Source organism: Anolis carolinensis, chromosome 3 (genome assembly GCF_035594765.1).
Source record: "Anolis carolinensis isolate JA03-04 chromosome 3, rAnoCar3.1.pri, whole genome shotgun sequence".
In the NCBI taxonomy this organism is placed as follows: Eukaryota; Metazoa; Chordata; class Lepidosauria; order Squamata; family Dactyloidae; genus Anolis; species Anolis carolinensis.
This window is the reverse complement of record NC_085843.1, coordinates 253822862-253842734: the sequence shown is the minus strand read 5'-3', so window position 1 is coordinate 253842734 and position 19873 is coordinate 253822862. Positions and strand designations below refer to the sequence as shown.

The 19873-nt window shown below is 38.2% G+C and overlaps 1 protein-coding gene across 1 annotated transcript in view; it reads right to left on the bottom strand.

The window, feature by feature from the left end:
• Positions 1-19524, bottom strand: part of pls1 (plastin 1) — a 70562-nt gene extending 51038 nt beyond the window's left edge. The window contains exon 1 of the mRNA XM_008106205.2: positions 19357-19524. The gene's annotated coding sequence lies outside the window, so the exon portion shown is untranslated. The remainder of the gene's footprint in view (positions 1-19356) is intronic.
• Between the last annotated feature and the right edge of the window lie 349 nt (positions 19525-19873).

The following is a 19873-nucleotide window of genomic DNA, read 5'->3' as shown; positions in this document are numbered from 1 at the left end:
ACAAGCCCTATGAGGAGCGGCTTAAAGAACTGGGCATGCAGTTCTTTAGCCTGCAGAAGAGAAGGCTGAGAGGAGACATGATAGCCATGTACAAATATATGAAGGGAAGTCATAGGGAGGAGGGAGCAAGCTTGTTTTCTGCTGCCCTGCAGACTAGGACACGGAACAATGGCTTCAAACTACAGGAAAGGAGATTCCACCTGAACATCAGGAAGAACTTCCTCACTGTGAGGGCTGTTCGGCAGTGGAACTCTCTCCCCTGGACTGTGGTGGAGGCTCCTTCTTTGGAGGCTTTTAAACAGAGGCTGGATGGCCATCTGTCGGGGGTGCTATGAATGCGATTTCCTGCTTCTTGGCAGGGGGTTGGACTGGATGGCCCATGAGGTCTCTTCCAACTCTACTATTCTATGATTCTATGATTCTATGTGATGACAATTACTGTACAGTACACAATAAATGTTCAAATTTTTTGTTCAACAATAAATGTGAATTCTTCTTCATGGAAAAATAAGACATCCCTGAAAATAAGACCTAGCACATCTTTGGGAGCAAAAATTAACATAAGACACTGTCTTATTTTCGGGGAAACACGGTATATTCTTTTAGCTTGAAAACCATGCTCAACTTTCATTTATATGGATATTTGCAGGCACCATTTCCACCTGAAGGTTTTCAAAATGGCTTAAAGAACAAAAAGTGTTTTTAAATAAAACAACCCCATAACTATTGGAACAAACACATTGAAAAGGAGCAGCACAATTGTTTAGCCTTAATGGCAAACCTAAGGAGCCAGAAAAAAAAAATAATTCAATGCCTCACCTGATAATCCTAACAGGAAGTCAAATTTATAAAGCTCTAAAGTCTCCCATTTTCATCTGAAAACTCATTTCTTATCCTTATCCCTTCCCTCTTACATTTCAGACTGAACCATTCTAGGGTCTGCCCTTCAATTTAGGGCTAGTTTCACTGCAATTTCTGTACAATCTGAAAAAGCAATTATATAATCTGAGAAATTATGTAGTTTCCTTACCCGCCAGCTTTTCTCTTCCTTTGATGGTTCAGAAAAAATTGTGCAGAAAGAAACATTCCCACTCACCTGAACCCACACATCTATTCCGAAACCTAGATTTAAATTTTTCACTTATTTCGGCTAAATCAAGAATAGGCGTCTTGGGGCCATTCAGCTATTGATGATTGGATCTTATGAGAATTTAACATTATACAGGATGACCACAGATTTCTCATCCCTGAACTATATAATATGGTCTACATATGCAGCAGAAAACTAGGCTCAGAGAAGAAGCCTAAGGTAGGGATACATACGATTTATGAGAAAAAAAGATATTCTACTAGAAGGTGCTATTTTGAATGCTTCCTCACATTTTTTAAAAGACACATGATGAAAGGGGGGGGGGGAGAGACATAGAAAGAAAAGTGATAGTACAGTCCACTCCATGCCCAACTAATTTTCTACTTTCAGTTTCCTAGCACAGGGATCTTTCCAAAATGCCACCCAGTTATCTCCAGCTGGAAATGATACCTTCTGACATAGGATTGCATCTGGTCATTTCATGTTGTTCCTAGACAGAGGCGGTCCAACCATAAGGCGAAATAGGCATTTGCCTGTGGCGCCATCGTCCCGGGGGCACAATCGTCCTGGGAGGAGGGCACCACTCTCCACCTCCTTCTCTTTCGGGCCTTCCAGCGACCGCGCTGGGCCTTCCGGCCGGCACAAACCCACCTTCGCACCACGCAAGCCCACCTTTGGGGCCTTCAGAGATTGTGAGGTCTGTAGGAACTTGGAAGCTAGGTATGTGGGGTTTATATATCTGTAGAAGGTCCAGGGTGGGAGAAAGAACTTTTCTTTGAAGCAGGTGTGAATGTTGTAATTAATCACCTTGATTAGCATTTAATGGCCCTGTGGCTTCAAGGCCTGGCTTCTTCTTGCCTGGGAGAATCTTTTTTTGGGAGGAGTTAGCTGTCCCTGATTGTTTACTGTCTGGATTTCTTCTGTTTTCAGAGTGTTGTTCTTTATTTATTGTCCTGATTTTAGAGGGTTTTTTTTAATACTGAGGGCTATCTGGGTTATCTAAGTCCACACTGCCCTATATCCCTGTTCAATGTTTAGTGCTAAATTTGCAAATATAGTAATTCCTACATAACATTACCATGTATTGAACTGCTTTTTCTATTGATTTGTTGTAAAACATGATGTTTTGGTGCTTAATTTTTAAAATAATAATGTAATTTGATGTTTTATAGGCTTTTCCTTTATACTTCCTTATTATCCAACATTTTCGCTTATCCAACGCTTTTATTTTTTAGTGATTGGTTTGGGGGGGGGGGCGCCAAAATTCTGTTCACCTACACTTGAAAAATACCTAGGGCCGGCTCTGTTCCTAGACTAGGATCAAGATAAAGTCTCAACTATAACTCCTTAAGCTTTCCCCCGGAAAACATACAACCCTCTTTTCCTCTTGAGTTCTTTCCTCTTTCACTTTCTCTTTATCTGTGAGGTGTGTGTGTATGAGACATTAAACAGAGGACAGATGGTAAATTGTAAGCAAATACAGTATGTAGTTCTACCCTGAGCAGTAGCACTCCTGAATGCAGATATGTAGTTGCCTGATTAAATTCTGCTCCAAACAATCAATTCCCTACATACATAAAATTAGTATGTGAGGGACTAGGCTGAGCCCTGTGAGATTCCACTTGCAGTTAAGAACACCCCAGGCTCAGATCTACCTTTCAATGAGAAACAAGCCTTCATTTCCCTACGAACTAAAAATAAAGCAGCCAAAACTCACTTAAATAAACTATGAATCAATCAGCTGTTTTAAAGACTTTCCAGAAACTAGTAACACAATCATTGGTATGATATCATAAAGATTTCAATTTGAGACAAATCTTACACTTAAATGCAGAAATAAAATAAAATGGTGTCACATTTGCATACAAACATCTAAAATACTGTAAAAACTAGTATTATTACAGTGGAATATAGCCTTCTGTTACCCTGCTAATTCCTGGCACAACTCTACATGGTTCAAAAGATTATTAGCTTAGATGATTAAGATACAAGACTTCAACCAAGACAGGATTGTCCGTCATGGAAATGTTTTTTTTAACTTTCCTCCCACTGAATTGATGTCCCTTTCTTAGGTCTAAACGACAATGTAACCAAAATGGCAATCTATTAAATTAATGTATTGCTGAAGGCTTTCATGGCCAGGATAACAGGGTTGTTGTATGTATGTTCTAGAAGTATTCTCTCCTGACGTTTCGCCCACATCTATGGCAGGCATCCTCAGAGGTTGTGAAGTATGGAGAAACTAAGCAAGGAAGGTTTATATATATCTGTGGGAAGTTCAGGGTGAGGGAGGAACACTTGTCAGTTGGAGGCCAGCCTAAATGTTGCAGATAATCACCCTAATTTGCATTGAATGGCTACATCTACTAGCTACTTTCTGCCTGGGGGCATTCTTTGTTAACTGCCCCTAGTTCCCATGTCTCAGAGTGTTGCTTCTTATTTACTGTTCTGATTTTTGAGTTTTTTAATACTGGTAGCCAGATTTTGTTCATTTTCATGGTTTACTCCTTTCTGTTAAAGTTATCCAAATGTTTGTGAATTTCAATGGCTTCTCTGTGTAGTCTGACATGATAGTTGTTGGAGTGGTCAAGCATTTCTGTATTCTCAAATAATATACTGTGTCCAGGTTAATGTATCTTCTCATTTGGAATGAATAAAGGATTTTATTAAAGGAGTCCCAAATGAGTTTAAACACTGTTTAGTTAAAATATTTATGTTTACATTTTGGTGTTGGCCTTAAGTAGGCAACTATGATACTTGTATGTCCTGGGTCCTTCCAAAGGCCAGACTGCCAAAAATGCTCCACCAAAAGGCAGGGAAAAAAGAAAAGGAAAAGCCGTACACAAAGGGTGTTGCAATAAATTTTTAAAAGTGGGTTCCTCACTCCTTGAGTTTTGCATAAGAGGCAATTAGTTTTTGGCTAGGAAAATTCTGGAGATTCTACTTATCTTGATGTAGAAACTTGTCCTATTGATTTTAATGGAATTCATTTCCATTATGAGTATGTTCAGGATAGTAATTCCTTCCCCCCTCCCCTCCAATACAGCTATAAGGAGTTTGTATCCAAGATCGGTATTTCTAGTTTAAAACTATGGTAATTTTTAAACATGGCCCATATTTTGATATGCTGCCAACCTAAACTTGATATTATATGCAAATATTAATGTAATATTTCTATTTTTGCTATTGAAATAGCCACAATGAGAATGGATAATGATCAGGACTTTCTTTTCAATGAAAAATCACTCGTACGTTGCTATTTTCCATAGCTGGACATTTCATTATAAACATACCAACAGCTTTAATATTTGAGATTGTCACTGGAACCTGAGCAGATTAATTGCTTATGTACATTTAAACCCACATTTGGTTTGGCCAACACAGAGATGGAGCCAAGCAGCTCAGTAGCTCAAGGGGGACCAAACGAGAACCCGTCTACACTGGCATATAATCCAGATAATAAAATCAGAGAATCCACATTATCTGCTTTGAACTGTATTATATGAGTCTACACTGCCATATAATCCAGTTCAAAGCAGATGATCTGGATTTTATATGGCACTGTAGAAGGGGACTGAGCCATCACTGTGAGAGATTACACAATAGGTTTTGCCTGTTTTCACCTCTGCACTTTCTCCTTCCACACTTTTTTTTGGGCGGGGGGGGGGGGGTCTATAGTGATGACTTGGATATGCACTGTCCAAAACCTCTTCAAAAATTGAATCATAGTTTGCTGAGGTCGTCCTGTATTTTGAAAGCCAACACTTCTCCTCACTGAATATTCAGAATTACAGCGCTATACTGTAAAATACAATTTCACACATACACTATAACTCCTTAAAAGAATTAGGACAGAGAAAGGAAAAATTTACACTTTTCCTCCCAAGTATATCGTGGAGTTAAGAATAAACCCACTCAAAGGCTCGAATAAAATATTGTGGCTGGTGCTGGGAATAGTTTTAATTAGATCTCACTTTTCCACCATGACAGGCTCCTAAAGCACGTTACCATTAATCTACAATGAACTGAGAACCAATACTGCAACCCATAGGCTATAGTAGAAGTATTTATATTAGTCTCCTCTGAAGTATGGCCATTGATTATGTCACCCAGTTTCTTGCTTCAGGGGAAGGGCAGGACAACTGAAATAAGGCCATGTTGCTGAAACCCTACAGGGACCACAAGAACTGCCACAAATGCTAAAACAAAACCAAAAAAAAATCTGAAATAGAAATTGCAGAAATTCTGTTTTGTTTTGACAAGCATGTATTTTCTGTATTCAGAAGGTGAATTGTCGCCCTTAGAGGGCCGCCTTTGAACCTTATTAAACTAGAAGTAGAATCCTGCTTCAATATTCATTTCCTCCACACCAAATACATCAGGCTAGTTAAGAGTGCCCTGGACAGGTATACATGCCTCTGTCCTTCAACAGAAGCAAATAAACAGAGACTTAGTATTAATCTCTAAGGCCCCATCCACACAGCTGTAGAAAATCCACATTGAACTGGATAATATGGCAGTGTGGACTCAGATAATCTAGTTCAAAGCCGATACGTTGGATTATTTGCCTTTATATTCTGGGTTATATGGCTGAGCTAGATTCAGTTTGAAAGTTTGTAGTGTACACTTTTGCAAAAACTGTGATGTTAGATCCATTATAGGCTCATTACTCAAACTGTTTACATCAGGGGTCCCCAAACTTTTTAAACAGGGGGCCAGTTCACGATCCTTCGGACCGTTGAAGGGCTGGACTATAGTTGGCCACTGAGCAATAATAATGACGACGACAACAACAACAACAACAACAACAACAACAAAAAGAGGGTTGGAAGAGACCCTTTGGGCTATTGAGTTCAATCCCCTTCTTCCTTTGTGCACCGAAAGCACAAGCAAAGCACCCCTGACAGATGGCCACCCAGCCTCAATGTTAATAATAATAATAATAATAATAATAATAAATCATGATCTGCCAACTGCAAAAGGCCACCCTACTGGGATCTGCACACATCATCCAAAAATACATCACACCGTCCTAGACACTTGGGAAGTGTTCGACTTGTGATTTTGTGATATGAAATCCAGCATATCTATCTTGTTTGCTGTGACATAATGAAATAATAATAATAATAATAATAATAATAATAAAGAGGGTTGGAAGAGACCCCTTGGGCCATTGAGTCCAATCCCTTTCTGCCTTTGTGCACCAAAAGCACAAGCAAAGCACCCCTGACAGATGGCCACCCAGCCTCAATGTTAATAATAATAATAATAATAATAATAATAATAATAATAAAGAGGGTTGGAAGAGAAGAAGAGACCCCTTGGGTCATTTAGCCCAACCCCCTTTTGCCCTTGTGCCGTGGGGGCCGGATAAATGGCTTCAATGGGCCGCATCCGGCCCCTGGGCCTTAGTTTGGGGACCCCTGGTTTACATCTGTATCATTGCTTGAGAATATTATTTTTGGACTATAACACCATACTGAATGTTTTCCTAACTCTGATCTGTAAAGATCTTAATTGTTAAAAAATTAAGAGCAAATAAAAGCAAAATGGATGGTATCTGTGCTTGCTTTCATATATCACACATTGGCCTCTAGCTTTGTGAGAATTAGAAGTCTGACTTGGTCTGTAGACTTCCATTATTAGTTGGCACATGGCCTAATTAATATGTTGGCTCCTTTTCAGTATTTTCATTTATTTGCTGACGGAAACCTTCCATATTAAAAAGCCAACGACAACACATTTTAAAAATGTTTTATGTGGATTAAGATTTCCTGACTAACTAGATCATTCTAGAAAATTCCTATCATCAGAAGTAGCTGGTGAATCCACTGTACTAGATTTTTGGATCTATTGTTGGTGTTATGACTGTTATACAAGAGCCACCCAAGCAGTGGGTCCTATTCCCAAAGAGCATTGGCTATGAGAGATCTTCTATACAACCCAGAATAGGTTGATAGAGGACAAACAGGAGAACAAAATGGATTCATCGCCCTCATGGCCAGAGATACACCAGATAGGCCAGCTGCTTCTGTCTAAAACTGGACTACTTAAACAACAACAATAACCAGGACAAGTCAAATCCTCATACCTATACTCCTGTCACAAAACCTAATCAGACAGGAAAGCTTTTGCTCATGGAAGCATGCATGCATCTATCACATTCTATCACATACACCAACCCATTCATATGATTGTTAATTAACATCCCAGAAATTGGCAAGCTAGACCTGCAAATGCAAGAATACATGTTGTAAATACATTTACAAGCTATGAGGCACATCTGGGACATTTACAGGGCAAGCATTTACATATGGTTCAGATCACATCTGTCTCTTCTAAGTGAGCAAAAAGAGCAGCTCCTCCTCAAATGATTCCTAGATCTATCACCATATGATTCAAAGTATGGGACAGACAATAAGGAATGGGATAAATATAAATACCTCAGGAAAATAAGCTGTAGAAAAACACTTCTGAACAAGGTTACCCTGTTTCCCCTAAAATAAGACATCCCTAGAAAATAAGACCTAGTAGAGGTTTTGCTGAAGTACTAAATATAAGGCCTCCCCTGAAAGTAAGACCTAGCATGCCCGCCGAACAGAACACCAGAGCATGCAGGATCGGTAAATGTACGTACCATAGAGTGTTGTATATGGAAATAATGGTAGTAGAAAGAAATTCTTGATAGGATTCACAGTTTGTCTGGTTATGCTGGTTTGTGATGACAACTACTGTACAGTATATAATAAATGTTCATTTTTTTGTTCAACAATAAATGTGAATTCTTCTTCATGGAAAAATAAGACATCCCCTGAAAATAAGACCTAGAGCATCTTTGGGAGCAAAAATTAATATAAGACACTGTCTTATTTTCGGGGAAACACGGTAGTTACTTTGGGTATTAATTTTGTCTGTCATGTTTATACAGTACTTGCATGAATGTGAATTGGACCCCTTTTCAAGAGATGGTACACAAAATATTTTTGCATTCATAAAGTAAAATAATAAAGTTGCTAGTAACTAACCACACATTCCTGACAATTCATAACTAGAATAATTTTGAGGAATGCAGCATTGCATGCTTTCCTTATCACTGAATGTTGCACAGTCTGTTGTAATGTGGGAGACTCTTCTCTTTACAAATGATGCTGTGCTACAGTCCCCTGCTAGCAGAGACAAGGAGAGCCGTAGAAACAGTACACGCAGACCTCTTGGGGATGCAGGACCTCATGTTACTCTCTCTTGACCTACTTTGCAAAACAACAGTACTGGCATTGATAGACCGTGGTCAAAAAACTGCCATAGGCGGTGCACAAAGAGATCATCGCAGAAAAGTAGAGGAACGAGATACAAAAGAAGCGTGCATGTCTCTGTGTCGGGAGAGAGAACATCTGTGGCTTATAATGGAGCTTGAAGCTTCCAGCAAGAAACCATATCTATAAATGTACGGCTATTAGGAAAATTGCAGGCTAACATTTCTAAACAGTGTGATTTTGATGAAGAATACATTTGGCAGCAAAATTAAAGGATCCCAGAAGCTGTGATAAAGCAGCCTGCGATAAATAGGGGAAATGTTAATCACAGGAAAGGGTGCGTAAAAGCAATCCAGAAAAGGTTGATACTTACAAAGAGAAATTAGACACTGAGTACAAATAAAAATCTGAATTTAATGGGAGTGAGTCAAAATTGGGACTGAAAAAATTAAAAGGATTGAATTAGTCAGCTGTGCACATAATTGCACATATGTTAGCCTATCTGAAAAATCCTCAATGTAGAGCATGTGTGTTTGTTTTCTGGCTGAAAAGCCTTTAACTTGTACTATACTCCTAGAAAGTAGTTGAACTTCTCCAACTAATTACTTCATTGCAGAAATAACATAAGAACACTGTCTCCCATTATTACTCGGGGGGGGGGGGGGGGGAATGCACTGTCCCAGACACAGAATGTTTTGAACTTAATGTTTAAGACCAGTTTATGGGATACCAAGAATTGAATATGAACCAGAATACAATAGAATTCCATCAATTCTGTTTCAAATGTTAGGGTTTAGAATGGGGCAAGGCAAAAATTATTATTATTGTCCTGGATTTTGTATTCTGTTGATGTGTTTTATTGTTTTATGTAGTTATGTTTTTAACTGATTGTTCTGTGTTTTAACTTGTGTTGTTGGGCTTGAGCCCATGTGAGCCACCCCGAGTCCCTTCGGGGAGATGGAGGTGGGATACAAAAATAAAGTTGTTGTTGTTGTTGTTGTTGTATTATTATTATTATTATTATTATTATTATTATTATTATTATTATTATTAAATGCTCTGACAATATGCAGAATGCATTTATGACCAAGGTGGCTGATCAAGCAACCCAAGCAGAAGCATGTGATCCAAGAAGAGGGTCAAAATCCTTTGCAGCGTCAGACAGATTACACTATGTAACACTATTTTTGTTCCTGGGTTTTAAATGTCATTTCCTAATTGGTTATATCATTAAAACATGGAAAAGGTTGATAAAACTTCAAAAACTTTGTTTTTATGGGACATCCTGAGGCACATCTTGCTATAATTTTTCAATGAATATCTCATCTAGTCTCAACCAATTTAACGTAAGTTTGTGGAAGCCACAAAAATGAAGTATCTGGAGTGTATAACAACTACTTCCATAGGAGGTACTGCAGAATTAAAGAGGAAATAACACTTTCAAACCAGGAACAGGTTTGTTTTTTAAAAAAAATTGTTACATGATGTTATTGCTAACTCTTGCATCACATGATGCAGCAATCACTTAGGTCTGGAACAATCTGTCAGTTTCACTTTCTTCCACATTCAGATATTTGTAACTGGAAGTTTTTTCCACCCTGTTTTTGAAATAACATGTGATTTGTGGAAAATCCTTTTAAAAAAAATAAAAAGGGGGAAATCTCAACCATCAGCATTAACTAGATTTAGTAATGCAGCTATTCTTGGTAGAGAATCATCATGTACCGTGGCTGTACAGTGTTATACAGTGTTATAATGATTGTGATTTTTAATGCCTTTTAAATTTATTTGTGTTTTTGTATTTGATATTATTGTATGTTGGTTTTATATCTGTAAGCCGCCCCGAGTCCCTCTGGGGAGATGGTGGCGGGGTACAAAAATAAAATTATATTATTATTATTATTATTATTATTAAACATGAGGAACCTGGGGAGGGGGGGAGGAAGCAATGCCTATTCAGCACCAAAATCATGATTAAATATGCAAGGATTCAAAATCACAATTTTAAAGCACTCTAGTTAGATTTGCAAAGAGGTGAATTTTACTTTTGCGTTCATTTAATTTTTTAAAGCCTTCAACATTTATGAAGAAAGTTCTTATCAAAAACCTAAATGGGAAAGTTCTCATTCATTTCTACTTACGGCAGCATAATGAATTCAACTAGCTCTGAGTGCTTTTTCTTCCTCACTGAATAAACTTTGCCGGTTCACTTAGAATTAAGTGCTCCCTCATCAGATGCTTTTATGTCCAAATGGGTGTGACCCAGAGACATTTATTTGAGGAACTAAACACTGCCTATTCTCTAGTCCCTGGGTTTCAAAGACAACAAACAACGGAATAGTTTTGTTCGTTTGTTTTTTTCAGTCACTTGACTCTTGGGGTAAAGACATCTTCATGATCTCTCCCTTGCGATCATACCTCGACACCTTTTGAAGCCTGAAGCCCAAGTCAAAAACTTCTAGGCTATTTACTAATTACAGTAGAGTCTCACTTATCCAACATAAACGGGCCGGCAGAACGTTGGATAACCGAATATGTTGGATAATAAGGAGAGATTAAGAAAAAGCCTATTAAACATCAAATTAGGTTATGATTTTACAAATTAAACACCAAAACATCATGTTATACAACAAATTTGACAGAAAAAGCAGTTCAATACACAGTAATGTTATGTTGTAATTACTGTATTTACAAATTTAGCACCAAAATATCATGATATATTGAAAACATTGACTACAAAATGCGTTGGATAATCCAGAATGTTGGATAAGCGAGTGTTGGATAAGTGAGACTCTACTGTATCCCACTCTCCCCCAAGAAATTATGTGTAATTTTCAACTAGTTTTTTGTTTAAAAAATCACAATATTGTGCAACAGATTTTCTGGAGAACCTGGCCCAAAGCTCAACCATGGAATTTTCTGGCTCAGAGAGGATTTGCCAGTTATTTATTACAATATTTATATCCCGCCCTTCTCACCCAACAGGGGACTCAGGGCGGCTTACAATAAAACACACATATAAAAACTGTACAATACACTATAAATCAGTTTAAAAAATTAACTTACATAAAACATTCATAAAACGCATTATAAAATACAGATAGTTATTCTGATCAGCCCTGCTTAGTTCACCTTAAGTAATATCTGCACTACTTCTGCTTTTATGCTATACATACACACTTCTGTGCATGTCTTTTAAGTCACTTGTAGACTTATGGTAATCCCTTGAATGTCACAGGTTCACTTAGGTAAGGAATATTCAGAGTTTGTTTTGCCAGTTCCAACCTCTGCAGTATAGTCTATAGCAGGGCTTCTCACACTTTTCAACTCAGGACCCCCTTTGGCCTGAGAAATCTGTATGTCACCCCATATATATATATATATATATATATATATATATATATAAACAGGTATAATAATCAAACATTTACTAATAGTAAATTAGCATCTGCAAGGCTGGCTAAACAGGCTGATTTTCCTTTTTTATGAAGTGTAGCTAAAGCATCTTTTACAGAGTTGACTGTAAATGCTGCATAACATATTCAGGTAAATGATTAAAATAGCCACTAGGTGGCGTTCAGAAAAACTTTGCAGAACCCTAACATTAAGCTAACATTGAGCCCATTTGGGGTGGGGATCCACAGTTTAAGAAGCAGTGGTCTATAGCAGCTGGTATTCATTGACAGTCCTCTATCCAGTTATTACAACCAGGGCTGACCTTAGCTTCCAAGATCAGATGAGATCTGATGCCTTCAATATACCTAGAAGTAAATCCCATCTAACTCAGTGGGGCTTACGTACAAGGATGCCACAGTATGTGAATGCTCATAAGTTTCTATTAGAAGTCCTTATATATCTCCTTCCTACACACAGTAACCCTCTCAAGGTCATCTGGGAGGAGGTATGATGGTGGAACTGGTTTAAATCTGCAGGGCAAATATACACTTAGAATTAACTGGAAAAGCGTACATTAATATCAGAAACAGATGACGACTCTGAATAGAACATTCAAAGTAAACACTGCCCTTCTGATGAATATAGATATGAAAAAATGATTATAGACATTCCTCAGTATATCAAAAGGTAGTTACATTAATTTAGAAAAACTGATTTTGTCAGTGTGACAGATTTATATTCTCAATGCTGTTGGTGGATAAGAATAATGCTGTATCAGGATTAATATTAAGGAGGAAAGAATCCGCCATCAAAACCACAAGAACACATTTAAGGTTATAAATTATTTATCCCTGAGACTTTATATAACTGCCAACTATTCTTAAGTTGCAGAAATGCTTCACGTCTGTTCTGTTCAGAAACATGTACATAGCCACAATAAATCATACATACGGAAATGCCAGAAAAGTATGCAGTAGGAAGCAGACATGATTTTAAAGGTTTGTTGCGATTTACAGGAAAGGTCACTGTGGGTCAAAAACGGTTTAATGAACCAATGTTTAAACAATATAATGAATACCCAAGAGGCACTACTCACTCAGAAAGCATGCAGCACATTGGGAGTAGATGCCTGTTTTTTCAATGTTTACTATAAATATATTGCTTTCGATCAAAAGTTAACTGAAGGAAAGTTTCCTGTTCCTTCCACTGTTTTCAACCTCGCCCAGAAGCCTCCATTAGAGTTTGTAGCTTTTACTGTCAATCCCAGCTCAAATTCCCAGGGCCCACACACATTATTATTATTATGTATATATATTTATACCTCACTTTTTCTTTGCCAAAGGAGACTCAAAGTAGCAAATACTAAAAACCATAACAATTTGTGAACTAAAACCTAACACGTATGAATATAGAAAAATTAAAAATGCGCAGTAAAAACCAACAAAACAATTAGTGCTTCCAATTGAGTCTGAAGACCCAAACAAGGTGTGAAAAGTCTGTAGCACTTGACATGTATCCACCATGCTATAATCCTATTACACACAACCACTGAACTCAGTGGACCTTCCTAATAATCATGTATAGGCCTAAGTGGCGTTTTCAGTGAGTCCTGCATGGCAATAAGAAAAATATTATTGAGTTATCAGCAGCAGAAAATAATACCAAATGAGTAGTAATGCTAGCAATATGTTAAATAAGGTACAGGAGGCAAACTGGCAGGTTCTACTATTGTTTGCATTCTGGCAGGTTCTACTATTGTTTGCATTTCTCCGCACAAAAACAGCACTGTGGTCAGAGTAAAGTTGATCATTTATCTAACTAATGCTTCAATTAACAGTATCAGTCACACTGTGAATTAAAAAAAAAACAATTAAGCCAAAAAGTCACTGATCAAGATAATTCTTAGTTAATTTAGGAAGGATCAAAATAAGTGCCATGATGTATATAAATCTTTTTCAAAGCCTGGCTGAATGAATTTGCAACGTTAGCAGTCAAATATGACACATAAAATGTATTTTCACTGTTTTAAATTATATTAAAAGTCAAACCCTTAATTAAGGTAAGCATCTACAACATGTTTCTAAGAATCCAAATGATCAGAATCTAAGCACCAATCCAGGGTCAAAGTTCTGGAAAGTCTTTTGTGTGTACAATAGCCCCAAAATTCCCCAGTCAAGATAACTACCATTGTAGGAGCTGAATTATAAAAAGCAATGTCTCCTAACTTTGTTATGCTATTACGTATAGACAATGGGGACATAATCATATTTCAGCAGGTGATTTAGGTAGGGCACAAAGTTATTAGTAGTTACTTCTGACTGCTAATCCTGCATGTCATGAATTTCAATTGTCCCTTATTGTTCTTCTGAAAACCTGCCAACACTGTTGTTGAGACCAGTGCAGACTTCATGGAACAATATGATCATTCTCAATAATTCTTCATGGCCCATCCTCCTTCAAATTCCTTCATTCTCATTCGTACCATGTAGCCAATTTACCGGCTGAAAACTTTTTGTAATTTTTCTATTTATATCATGGTCTTTCCCCCCCCTTTTTTGGATGGACGGTTTTGTTTCAGGGCTCTGACCAACAGCATAATTTGGTTTTAACTACATGAATAAAAATGTGTGTTATAGGAAAACAAGCACCAGCTATTGCTCTAAACAACTTCCTTTCACTTTATTGTTGCAAGGTCCAAGAGAAACAGAGGTGACAGTTTGTTCTGAGCAGATAAAAACAAGCAGCTGATCAAAGGTGAGTTACCTATTCAGTCAGGTAGGCTCTCAATCAAATTGCCATATATGGACACAACAGGTATTAGTCACGTTGGTATCAAGAATGCCACAGTGCCCATACAGCAAAGACATTTTAATCACGACCTGTGTGAATACATGCGTTTGCTAGTTCCCTTGTGAACTTTTACATTTTATTGCCTTCATTCCTCCTTGGCCATGCCTCGATAAACTTCCCTATTCTCCTCTGTTAACCAGTACTATGACACTGAACACAACACATTTTAGTAAGCTTTCTGAGTGTGGTTGCTATTCTCCTAAATGGACGGCAGCTCTTACCTATATTTCTTTGACTAAATTATACTGCTTGGAGTGGTTATCTAAAAAATGTCAGCTATAAAACATTTTAACTTCATGGATGATATTAAAATAAGCAATACTTACAATTTACACTTTTGTACACATATCCTCTTTCTACAGTTAAGTGAAATTTGTTCAATTTCACATAAACTCATTTTCAATCTGAGCAGACTACAATACAAATAGCTATTGAATCCCATGGGGGAGAAGGGTACAAGATGGTTGGCTTGGATGCAAATATGCAAATTATTATTGTTCCAGAATTAGTACACAGTTAAATGTTATATACGTCTGTCTATATGTTCGCAACTTAGCCACTTGTTTCTGTTTTATTATTTTTGCACACATTTTAGGAAGAGGAGTATATAGCATTTTTCCTGCTCTGCAGTACTTAATAGTCTTCTTGGCTTTGCCACATACTGGACAGGAGATATATGCTGTATATATTCTGGAGATATATATAAATGATATGTCCTTGGGTGCATCTGCACTGTAGAATTAATGCAGTTTGACTCCACTTTAACTGCCATGACTCAAAGCTACAGAACCCTAGGCGTTGCAGTTTGGTTAGGCACTAGAACTCTCTAGCAGAGAAAGATACAGACCTTGTAAAACTACAGATCCCAGAATGTCATTGCACAGAGCCATGGAGTTAAAGTGTGTTAAACTGCATTAATTCTACAATGTAGATACACCTATTGAAATATTTCAGAAGGACTACATACCCAGCAAAGAAAATCAGCAACAGGTAGTTCGAAAGCCCAGCCTGAGTTTTTCATAATTACTGTACCTGTATTTATATAGCATGCTTTGAATTTTGTTAGAGCAGTATATGGAAATAAAAAAGGTTGTAGAAAATTTCTTATTGAACTACCTCAGTGTTAAAAATCAGCCGAGGCACAGAGCGTTTCTTGCCATGATAGGTTAACCAGCAATTTGCATCCAGACCTAAACTGTGATGAAGTAGGGCTAAGAAAGAATTCAGATCCTCTCCAGACACATCACAAACTTCCATTACTTTTGGGGGGCAATTCACCTTCAAATGGTATCGACTCTCACGATGTGCTATCAGCTAACATTTGGAACATTACCTGGATAAGTTCTAGCAATATGTTAGATAGGATTTAAATTCTGCAGAAAACAATAGGGATATCTGAGAATTTCCAGCATGCATTAATACTGGTGAACTCCAGTCAGTGGCACGACATTAATTTTTCATTCTGTTCCCTTCCTATCTGACACAATAAGCCTCAAGGTAGGTCCTGAGGTTATACATTGCTAATTTGCTCTTCAAGTATCAGACATGGCAAAGAAAGAAGAAGGGGAGAAAAGATAATGTCGTGCTTGAAAGCCTTGAAATGTCCCAGTTCTTTCACATTATCTCAGAAACATTTTTTTATCTTTGAAAGCATGAATAAATATACTTGAATCCACTGAGACCATGCATATTTTGTGAAAGCAAAAGAAAATGTCTGGGAGGTAACCACTTATTGAATGAAAGTGAATTGATAATCTCTCTATCCAAAGATTATATGATACCCTTGAGAAACAGGACTAAAAAATTGCTATCGTCATCCATAATCCTAAATATATGGATCAAGGAACAAATACTTTCAATTCAATGGAGCTTTCGTCTAATTAAGAATATTAAAGATTGTGCTGTTCATTCCAACAAAACCCTAAAAAAACTGCCCTAATACTGAGAAAACTAGCACCAATATTAGCATATGTGCTGAGCAATGTATTTCAGTCTTGCCTTCATGTGCATGATAACAAGCAATGTCTGCAAATTATGTTAAATTCAAAATACAGTAGACTCTCTGTTAACCAGTGATTGCTGGATGCCGGATAAATGTAGCTTCCAATTGCTTGAGAGTTACTTTTAAAAATAGGCCTAACTAATACTATACCCTATGCTATATCATAAACTCTATTGATTTGCTATTAATATAGTTAGAAACAAATAAAAACATAAAGTGACACTGTTGTTGAAGGCTTTTGTGGCCGGAATCACTGGGTTGCTGTGAGTTTTCCAGGCTGTAGGGCCATGTTCCAGAAGCATTCTCTCCTGATGTTTTGTCCACATCTATGGCAGGCATCCTCAGAGGCTGTGAGGTCTGTTGGAAACTAGGCAAGTGAGATTTATATATCTGGAATGTCCAGGGTTGGAGAAAGAACTCTTGTCTACTTGAGGCAAGTGTGAATGTTGCAATTGGACAGCTTGGTTAACATTGAATGGCCTTGCAGCTTTAAAGTCTGGCTGCTTCATGTCTGGGGGATGGTTTCTTGGGAGGTGTTACCTGGTCCTGATTGTTTCTTGTCTGGAAATCCTGTGGTTTTTTTTCAGTGTTGCTCTTTAGTTACGGTCCTGATTTTAAAGTTTTTAAATACTGATAGCCAGATTTTGTTCATTTTCATGGTTTCCTCCTTTCTGTTGAAATTGTCCACATGCTTGTGGATTTCAATGGCTTCTCTGCGTAGTCTGCTTGAGGCAAGTGTGAATGTTGCAACTGGCCACCTTGAAAGGAAAATCTGGCTACCAGTAGTTTGTTGTTTTTTTAAAAAAAAACCCAACTAAAATCAGAGCAGTAAATAAAGAACAACCCTAAAAAAACAGAGGAATTCCAGACATGAAACAATCAGGGCCAGCTAACACCTCCTAACAAAGAATTTCCCTAGACAGGAAGCAGCCGGTCTTTGATGCTGCAAGGACATTCAACATTAATCAGGGTGGACAACTGCAACATTCACACTTTCCTCCATCAGAGAAGAGTTTTTTTCTCCCAGCCTGGACATTCCACAGATATATAAACCTCACTTGCCTTGTTTCCAACAGACCTCACAACCTCTGAGGATACCTGCCATAGATGTAGGTGAAACGTCCAGAGAGAATGCTTCTAGAACATGGCCATACAGCTTGGAAAACTTAACGTGACACTGTTTTACTATTTTTTTTTAATTTAAAGTAGTATTTTTTATTTTTTATTTTTTGCTGGTCACTTGAGAATTCTGGTTGCTTGAGTTTTGGTTAAAGTCTACTGTATAAAGATTGTAATTTTCCATTGGAAATTAAAAGTCTAGATTCACACCGATCCTCATTCACTCATTCACCAGATAACTTGCTTAAGAAAACACAAGACCGAGGACAGGGAATATATTTTGTTGTCATATATTAGCACAGTTATGGATGCAGTCATGCAAGGAAGAGGTGCCTCGCAGGTTTCTTACTTTCTCTTATTTACTGAGAAAATAAGAATTCTTGCTTCCTTCCTTCTGCAGTTGCGGCAGTTTAAAACAGCACTGAGTGAAAGGCACAAGAGACACATCTACATTGTAGAATCAATGCGGTTTGATGCCAAGTGAACTGCCATGGTGCAAAGCTATGGAATCCTGGCAGTTACGACACCACTTGGAAGTGTCCTGGCTCAATGGAATGGAATTGTAGGATTTGTAGGGTGCATCTACACTAGGCATGGGCAAACATGGGCCCTCCAGGTGTTTTGGACTTCAACTCCCACAATCCCTAACAGCCTACCGACTGTAAAGACTTTCTATATATAGCCCAGACTTCAATATCAATGTCAAAAATACGTAGTATGATTTTATATAGGATTTGTGTTACATTAGAACAGTAAAGACAATGATCACTGAAGTAAAATAAACATTAAATATTAAATAACCAAAAAAAAATAAAATAAGGTGTAAAAAATAAGTCCAAAGCCCCTGGAGGGCCAAAGTTGGTCCATGCCTGGTCTACACTGCACAATCAATGCAGTTCGACACCACTTGAGCAGCCTTGGCTCAATGCCAATGGAATCCTAGGAGTTGTAGTTTGCTGTGGCACCAGCACTCTTAGGCAGAGGAGGCAAAATGTATTTATTATTTTATTTATTTACAGCATTTTTACCCCGCCTTTCTCACCGAGAGGATTCAAGGCGGCTTACATAAATTGGCAAAATTCAATGCACTAAAACAACAGCTTATACAAATCAAAATAACAATACAGAATAAAAACATATAATATCATACAAAATTTAAAAACATGTATAGGTTTGAGTCCATTCATCCGAGATCCTCATGCATAAATCTTAATCCCGACCATGTCAGTTATTTTACTTATTCATTAAATGCTTGTGTGCATAACCATGTCTTTAAGGTTTTCCCAAAGCCCAGAAGAGTTGGGGCTTGTCGAATGTTACTGGGGAGGGCAAAAGACCTTGTCAAACTACAAATCCTTGGATTCCCTGTGGCAGCCCAGCATGGACGCACCCCTTGTGAAACTACCACTCCCAAGATCCCATGGCGTTCGAAGCAGGGTCAAGCTGTATTAATTCTACATCCCTTGTTAAACTACAGCTTTCCATACTGCATTCATTCTACAGTACAGATAGATGCACCCAAGGTAACGAAGCAAAACGCAGAAAAGTTTCCAAGCATCTGAAAAAAATACACCTGTCATCATGATCAGGCTTCTTCCCTTGCTTTGAGGGAAGGAAGGGGTGATACAGGGGGGAAATAAAGGTACCTGTGACCCAGCAGGGGCTGGCTGGCTGGCTCCCTTCACCTGCCTTTGCTGCTTTTGCTCTTGCTGCAACCAGAGAAGGGTCTCTTGCTGTGGCTCCGGCTGCAGGCGGGGCTCCACTGAGAGCAGCGAAGAGCAGGCAGACAGGGCACCTGCAGCCGGCCGCATCGCTGAGTGACAGCCGCAAAGAGTCAATCTCCGTGGATTATCGCGGAGGGGAGGCGGGCTCAGAAACCCTCTCTCTGCAGCTGGGAAAGGGGAGGGGGGAGACATCACCAGGGGCTTCCCTTTGAAGCATCAAAAGAAATCCCATCTATTCTGCAATCAATTTACATGATGGTGCATCTACACACTGTAGATTCAACGCAGTTTGAAATGCCACTTGAACTGCCCTGCATGGCTCAATGCTATGTATAGATTGAGTTGCTGTGAGTTTTTCGGGCTGTAGGGCCATGTTCCAGAAGCATTCTCTCCTGACGTTTCGCCCAAATCTATGGCAGGCACCCTCAGAGGTTGTAAG